Genomic DNA, 9,222 nt, shown 5'->3' on the forward strand with positions numbered 1-9,222 from the left:
CCACTAGGGGGCAGGATACGTCAATGTTTGGATATAGAGGACTCTGCCATTAGTTCAATCTTTGTTCTTCGTGAAGACTTCTCAAAGTCACAGGTTGGGGTCCACTTGCAGGTCCCCCAGATAGCATATGAACACATCATAAGCCATGATTTTTGACCAGGGAATACCCCCACAGTATCATATTACTTATGAGGAGGTTGCAGAGCTCAGATGGTAATAAACTAGACTAGGGCCCTGTGTTTTGGTTAATCATGTGACACGACCTGGATTTTAACCTTTATTTAAAGCTTTTTCATCAAACGGTCCCCTCTTCTTTTTATGTCAGATGTTCCAGCTTAAATATATATATATATATATTTTTATCTCAGCCTCATGGCAAAATGTGTAAAATTGAATGAGATTAGCTACACTACCAGCTCGTCAAACATCTCATTCCAAAATCATGGGCATTAATATGGAGTTGGTCCCCCCTTTGCTGCTATAACAGCCTCCATCCACTCTTATGGGAAGGCTTTCCACTAGATGTTGGAACATTGCTGCGGGGACTTGCTTCCATTCAGCCACAAGAGCATTAGTGAGGTTGGGCACTGATGTTGGGCGATTAGGCCCGCAGTCAGTGATCCAATTAATCCCAAAGGTGTTCCATGGGGTTGAGGTCAGGGCTCTGTGCAGGCCAGGCAAGTTCTTCCACACAGATCTCGACAAACCATTTCTGTATGGACCTCGCTTTGTGCACGGGGGCATTGTCATGCTGAAACAGGAAAGGGCTTTCCCCAAACTGTTGCCACAAAGTTGGAAGCAGAGAATCGTCTAGAATGTCATTGTATGCTGTAGCATTAAGATTTCTCTTCACTGGAACTAAGGGGCCCGAACCATGAAAAACAGACAATTTTTACACGCTTCAGCACTCTGCGGTCCCGTTCTATGAGCTTGTGTGGCCTACCACTTCGCGGCTGAGCCGTTGTTGCTCCTAGACGTTTCCACTTCACAATAACACTTACAGTTGACCGGGGCATCTCTAGCAGGGCAGAAATGTGATGAACTGACTTGTTGGAAAGGTGGCATCCTATGACGGTGCCACGTTGAAAGTCACTGAGCTCTTCAGTACTGGCCATTCTAATGCCAATGTTTGTCTATCGAGATTGCATGGCTGTGTGCTTGATTTTATACACCTGTCAGAAACAGGTCTGGCTGAAATAGCAGAATCCACTAATTTGAAAGGGTGTCCACATACTTTTGTATAAAACTGGGACCTTGTGGGGGCCCCACGAAACTGAGGTACACCACTGCATATAGGAAGTAGCGTAAGGTACAGTGGGGAGAACAAGTATTTGATACACTGCCGATTTTGCAGGTTTTCCTACTTACAAAGCATGTAGAGGTCTGTCATTTTTAACATAGGTACACTTCAACTGTGAGAGACGGAATCTAAAACAAAAATCCAGAAAATCACATTGTATGATTTTTAAGTAATTAATTTGCATTTTATTGCATGACATAAGTATTTGATACATCAGAAAAGCAGAACTTAATATTTGGTACAGAAACATTTGTTTGCAATTACAGAGATCATACGTTTCCTGTAGGTCTTGACCAGGTTTGCACACACTGCAGCAGGGATTTTGGCCCACTCCTCCACACAGACCTTCTCCAGATCCTTCAGGTTTCGGGGCTGTCGCTGGGCAATACAGACTTTCAGCTCCCTCCAAAGATTTTCTATTGGGTTCAGGTCTGGAGACTGGCTAGGCCACTCCAGGACCTTGAGATGCTTCTTACGGAGCCACTCCTTAGTTGCCCTGGCTGTGTGTTTCGGGTCGTTGTCATGCTGGAAGACCCAGCCATGACCCATCTTCAATGCTCTTACTGAGGGAAGGAGGTTGTTGGCCAAGATCTCGCGATACATGGCCCCATCCATCCTCCCCTCAATACGGTGCAGTCGTCCTGTCCCCTTTGCAGAAAAGCATCCCCAAAGAATGATGTTTCTACCTCCATGCTTCACGGTTGGGATGGTGTTCTTGGTGTTGTACTCATCCTTCTTCTTCCTCCAAACACGGCGAGTGGAGTTTAGACCAAAAAGCTCTATTTTTGTCTCATCAGACCACATGACCTTCTCCCATTCCTCCTCTGGATCATCCAGATGGTCATTGGCAAACTTCAGATGGGCCTGGACATGCGCTGGCTTGAGCAGGGGGACCTTGCGTGCGCTGCAGGATTTTAATCCATGACGGCATAGTGTGTTACTAATGGTTTTCTTTGAGACTGTGGTCCCAGCTCTCTTCAGGTCATTGACCAGGTCCTGCTGTGTAGTTCTGGGCTGATCCCTCACCTTCCTCATGATCATTGATGCCCCACGAGGTGAGATCTTGCATGGAGCCCCAGACCGAGGGTGATTGACCGTCATCTTGAACTTCTTCCATTTTCTAATAATTGCGCCAACAGTTGTTGCCTTCTCACCAAGCTGCTTGCCTATTGTCCTGTAGCCCATCCCAGCCTTGTGCAGGTCTACACTTTTATCCCTGATGTCCTTACACAGCTCTCTGGTCTTGGCCATTGTGGAGAGGTTGGAGTCTGTTTGATTGAGTGTGTGGACAGGTGTCTTTTATACAGGTAACGAGTTCAAACAGGTGCAATTAATACAGGTAATGAGTGGAGAACAGGAGGGCTTCTTAAAGAAAAACTAACAGGTCTGTGAGAGCCGGAATTCTTACTGGTTGGTAGGTGATCAAATACTTATGTCATGCAATAAAATGCAAATTAATTACTTAAAAATCATACAATGTGATTTTCTGGATTTTTGTTTTAGATTCCGTCTCTCACAGTTGAAGTGTACCTATGATAAAAATTACAGACCTCTACATGCTTTGTAAGTAGGAAAACCTGCAAAATTGGCAGTGTATCAAATACTTGTTCTCCCCACTTTAGCTGTATAATAACTCCACTGTGCATATTGTATTATTGGATGGAACAGACAACTACTACCATAACATGATGAAAATATGTGCCTACGTTGTTATGGTAACAGACGATCAGACAGGTCATATTGATTGGTTGTACTGCACGTGTATGGTAAAGGAATCTCAGTTCAGGCTGTGACAAGAGAAGCTCTGTGGTGATTGTGGAAACATTTATATTGTTTACTGTAAAAATAGATTGTTTTTGAGGAGAAAAAGTACAATGTCCAAAACCACTGAAAATGGAAAATGTTTCAATAACAACAATAACTCAAGGGTAAAATAGTCTAGCCAGTTAATTATTTAATCAATAAGACATCCAGGGAGAATGAGTTTAGCCAGTACTTTAATTGTTAAAGTAATTTCTTATGTTTTATTTATTTTTCACACCAGATACAAACATACGCATACGAACACCAACTTACAGACACACACAAACAACGACTACATCTCCTCTAACCAGACCTCCATGTTCACACCTCCATCCCTAGTACCTCCATCATGTTCACACCCCCATCCCTAGTGTCTGCATGTTCACACCTCCATCCCTAGTGTCTGCATGTTCACACCTCCATCCCTAGTGTCTCCATGTTCACACCTCGATCCCTAGTACCTCCATCATGTTCACACCTCCATCCCTAGTGTCTCCATGTTCACACCTCCATCCCTAGTGTCTCCATGTTCACACCTCCATCCCTAGTGTCTCCATGTTCACACCTCCATCCCTAGTACCTCCATGTTCACACCTCCATCCCTAGTGTCTCCATGTTCACACCTCCATCCCTAGTACCTCCATCATGTTCACACCCCCATCCCTAGTACCTCCATGTTCACACCTCCATCCCTAGTACCTCCATCATGTTCACACCTCCATCCCTAGTGTCTCCATGTTCACACCTCCATCCCTAGTACCTCCATCATGTTCACACCTCCATCCCTAGTGTCTCCATGTTCACACCTCCATCCCTAGTACCTCCATCATGTTCACACCTCCATCCCTAGTACCTCCATCATGTTCACACCTCCATCCCTAGTGCCTCCATCATGTTCACACCTCCATCCCTAGTGTCTCCATGTTCACACCTCTATCCCTAGTACCTCCATCATGTTCACACCTCCATCCCTAGTGTCTCCATGTTCACACCTCCATCCCTAGTACCTCCATCATGTTCACACCTCCAGCCCTAGTGTCTCCATGTTCACACCTCCATCCCTAGTGTCTCCATGTTCACACCTCCATCCCTAGTACCTCCATCATGTTCACACCTCCAGCCCTAGTGTCTCCATGTTCACACCTCCATCCCTAGTGTCTCCATGTTCACACCTCCATCCCTAGTACCTCCATCATGTTCACACCTCCATCCCTAGTACCTCAATCATGTTCACACCTCCATCCCTAGTGTCTCCATGTTCACACCTCCATCCCTAGTGTCTCCATGTTCACACCTCCATCCCTAGTACCTCCATCATGTTCACACCTCCAGCCCTAGTGTCTCCATGTTCACACCTCCATCCCTAGTGTCTCCATGTTCACACCTCCATCCCTAGTACCTCCATCATGTTCACACCTCCATCCCTAGTGTCTCCATGTTCACACCCCCATCCCTAGTGTCTCCATGTTCACACCTCCATCCCTAGTGCCTGCATGTTCACACCTCCATCCCTAGTACCTCCATCATGTTCACACCTCCATCCCTAGTGTCTGCATGTTCACACCTCCATCCCTAGTGTCTCCATGTTCACACCTCCATCCCTAGTGCCTCCATCATGTTCACACCTCCATCCCTAGTACCTCCATCATGTTCACACCTCCATCCCTAGTGTCTGCATGTTCACACCTCCATCCCTAGTGTCTGCATGTTCACACCTCCATCCCTAGTGTCTGCATGTTCACACCTCCATCCCTAGTACCTCCATGTTCACACCTCCATCCCTAGTACCTCCATCATGTTCACACCCCCATCCCTAGTGTCTCCATGTTCACACCTCCATCCCTAGTGTCTGCATGTTCACACCTCCATCCCTAGTGTCTGCATGTTCACACCTCCATCCCTAGTGTCTGCATGTTCACACCTCCATCCCTAGTGTCTCCATGTTCACACCTCCATCCCTAGTGTCTGCATGTTCACACCTCCATCCCTAGTGTCTGCATGTTCACACCTCCATCCCTAGTGTCTCCATGTTCACACCTCCATCCCTAGTGTCTGCATGTTCACACCTCCATCCCTAGTGTCTCCATGTTCACACCTCCATCCCTAGTATGTTCACACCTCCATCCCTAGTGTCTCCATGTTCACACCTCCATCCCTAGTACCTCCATCATGTTCACACCTCCATCCCTAGTGTCTGCATGTTCACACCTCCATCCCTAGTACCTCCATCATGTTCACACCTCCATCCCTAGTGTCTCCATGTTCACACCTCCATCCCTAGTGTCTCCATGTTCACACCTCCATCCCTAGTGTCTCCATGTTCACACCTCCATCCCTACTGTCTCCATGTTCACACCTCCATCCCTAGTGTCTCCATGTTCACACCTCCATCCCTAGTACCTCCATCATGTTCACACCTCCATCCCTAGTGTCTCCATGTTCACACCTCCATCCCTAGTACCTCCATCGTGTTCACACCTCCATCCCTAGTGTCTCCATGTTCACACCTCCATCCCTACTGTCTGCATGTTCACACCTCCATCCTTAGTGTCTCCATGTTCACACCTCCATCCCTAGTGTCTGCATGTTCACACCTCCATCCCTAGTGTCTCCATGTTCACACCTCCATCCCTAGTGTCTGCATGTTCACACCTCCATCCCTAGTGTCTCCATGTTCACACCTCCATCCCTAGTACCTCCATCATGTTCACACCTCCATCCCTAGTGTCTCCATGTTCACACCTCCATCCCTAGTATCTCCATCGTGTTCACACCTCCATCCCTAGTGTCTCCATGTTCACACCTCCATCCCTAGTGTCTCCATGTTCACACCTCCATCCCTAGTACCTCCATCGTGTTCACACCTCCATCCCTAGTGTCTCCATGTTCACACCTCCATCCCTAGTACTTCCATTGTGTTCACACCTCCATCCCTAGTGTCTCCATGTTCACACCTCCATCCCTAGTGTCTCCATGTTCACACCTCCATCCCTACTGTCTGCATGTTCACACCTCCATCCTTAGTGTCTCCATGTTCACACCTCCATCCCTAGTGTCTGCATGTTCACACCTCCATCCCTAGTGTCTCCATGTTCACACCTCCATCCCTAGTGTCTCCATGTTCACACCTCCATCCCTAGTGTCTCCATGTTCACACCTCCATCCCTAGTACCTCCATCATGTTCACACCCCCATCCCTAGTGTCTCCATGTTCACACCTCCATCCCTAGTACCTCCATCATGTTCACACCTCCATCCCTAGTGTCTGCATGTTCACACCTCCATCCCTAGTGTCTCCATGTTCACACCTCCATCCCTAGTACCTCCATCATGTTCACACCCCCATCCCTAGTGTCTCCATGTTCACACCTCCATCCCTAGTACCTCCATCATGTTCACACCTCCATCCCTAGTGTCTGCATGTTCACACCTCCATCCCTAGTGTCTCCATGTTCACACCTCCATCCCTAGTACCTCCATCATGGTCACACCCCCATCCCTAGTGTCTCCATGTTCACACCTCCATCCCTAGTACCTCCATCATGTTCACACCTCCATCCCTAGTGTCTGCATGTTCACACCTCCATCCCTAGTGTCTGCATGTTCACACCTCCATCCCTAGTGTCTCCATGTTCACACCTCCATCCCTAGTGTCTCCATGTTCACACCTCCATCCCTAGTGTCTGCATGTTCACACCTCCATCCCTAGTGTCTCCATGTTCACACCTCCATCCCTACTGTCTGCATGTTCACACCTCCATCCCTAGTACCTCCATCATGTTCACACCCCCATCCCTAGTGTCTCCATGTTCACACCTCCATCCCTACTGTCTGCATGTTCACACCTCCATCCTTAGTGTCTCTATTTTCACACCTCCATCCTTAGTGTCTCCATGTTCACACCTCCATCCCTACTGTCTGCATGTTCACACCTCCATCCTTAGTGTCTCCATGTTCACACCTCCATCCCTAGTGTCTCCATGTTCACACCTCCATCCCTAGTGTCTCCATGTTCACACCTCCATCCCTACTGTCTGCATGTTCACACCTCCATCCCTAGTACCTCCATCATGTTCACACCCCCATCCCTAGTGTCTCCATGTTCACACCTCCATCCCTAGTGTCTCCATGTTCACACCTCCATCCCTAGTACCTCCATCATGTTCACACCTCCATCCCTAGTGTCTCCATGTTCACACCTCCATCCCTAGTACCTCCATCATGTTCACACCTCCATCCCTAGTGTCTCCATGTTCACACCTCCATCCCTAGTACCTCCATCATGTTCACACCCCCATCCCTAGTGTCTCCATGTTCACACCTCCATCCCTAGTACCTCCATCATGTTCACACCTCCATCCCTAGTGTCTGCATGTTCACACCTCCATCCCTAGTGTCTCCATGTTCACACCTCCATCCCTAGTGTCTCCATGTTCACACCTCCATCCCTAGTGTCTGCATGTTCACACCTCCATCCCTAGTGTCTCCATGTTCACACCTCCATCCCTAGTGTCTCCATGTTCACACCTCCATCCCTAGTGTCTCCATGTTCACACCTCCAGCCCTAGTGTCTCCATGTTCACACCTCCATCCCTAGTGTCTCCATGTTCACACCTCCATCCCTAGTACCTCCATCATGTTCACACCTCCATCCCTAGTACCTCCATGTTCACACCTCCATCCCTAGTGTCTCCATGTTCACACCTCCATCCCTAGTACCTCCATGTTCACACCTCCATCCCTAGTGTCTCCATGTTCACACCTCCATCCTTAGTGTCTCCATGTTCACACCTCCATCCCTAGTGTCTCCATGTTCACACCTCCATCCCTAGTGTCTCCATGTTCACACCTCCATCCCTAGTGTCTCCATGTTCACACCTCCATCCCTAGTGTCTCCATGTTCACACCTCCATCCCTAGTGTCTCCATGTTCACACCTCCATCCCTAGTACCTCCATCATGTTAACACCTCCATCCCTAGTGTCTCCATGTTCACACCTCCATCCCTAGTACCTCCATCATGTTCACACCCCCATCCCTAGTGTCTCCATGTTCACACCTCCATCCCTAGTACCTCCATCATGTTCACACCTCCATCCCTAGTGTCTGCATGTTCACACCTCCATCCCTAGTGTCTCCATGTTCACACCTCCATCCCTAGTGTCTCCATGTTCACACCTCCATCCCTAGTGTCTCCATGTTCACACCTCCATCCCTAGTGTCTCCATGTTCACACCTCCAGCCCTAGTGTCTCCATGTTCACACCTCCATCCCTAGTGTCTCCATGTTCACACCTCCATCCCTAGTACCTCCATCATGTTCACACCTCCATCCCTAGTACCTCCATGTTCACACCTCCATCCCTAGTGTCTCCATGTTCACACCTCCATCCCTAGTACCTCCATGTTCACACCTCCATCCCTAGTGTCTCCATGTTCACACCTCCATCCTTAGTGTCTCCATGTTCACACCTCCATCCCTAGTGTCTCCATGTTCACACCTCCATCCCTAGTGTCTCCATGTTCACACCTCCATCCCTAGTGTCTCCATGTTCACACCTCCATCCCTAGTGTCTCCATGTTCACACCTCCAGCCCTAGTGTCTCCATGTTCACACCTCCATCCCTAGTGTCTCCATGTTCACACCTCCATCCCTAGTACCTCCATCATGTTCACACCTCCATCCCTAGTACCTCCATGTTCACACCTCCATCCCTAGTGTCTCCATGTTCACACCTCCATCCCTAGTGTCTCCATGTTCACACCTCCATCCCTAGTACCTCCATCATGTTCACACCTCCATCCCTAGTACCTCCATCATGTTCACACCTCCATCCCTAGTGTCTCCATGTTCACACCTCCATCCCTAGTGTCTGCATGTTCACACCTCCATCCCTAGTACCTCCATCATGTTCACACCTCCATCCCTAGTGTCTGCATGTTCACACCTCCATCCCTAGTGTCTCCATGTTCACACCTCCATCCCTAGTACCTCCATCATGTTCACACCTCCATCCCTAGTACCTCCATCATGTTCACACCTCCATCCCTAGTACCTCCATCATGTTCACACCTCCATCCCTAGTACCTCCATCATGTTCACACCTCCATCCCTAGTGTC

Source organism: Coregonus clupeaformis, chromosome 2 (assembly GCF_020615455.1).
Source record: "Coregonus clupeaformis isolate EN_2021a chromosome 2, ASM2061545v1, whole genome shotgun sequence".
Taxonomy (NCBI): domain Eukaryota; kingdom Metazoa; phylum Chordata; class Actinopteri; order Salmoniformes; family Salmonidae; genus Coregonus; species Coregonus clupeaformis.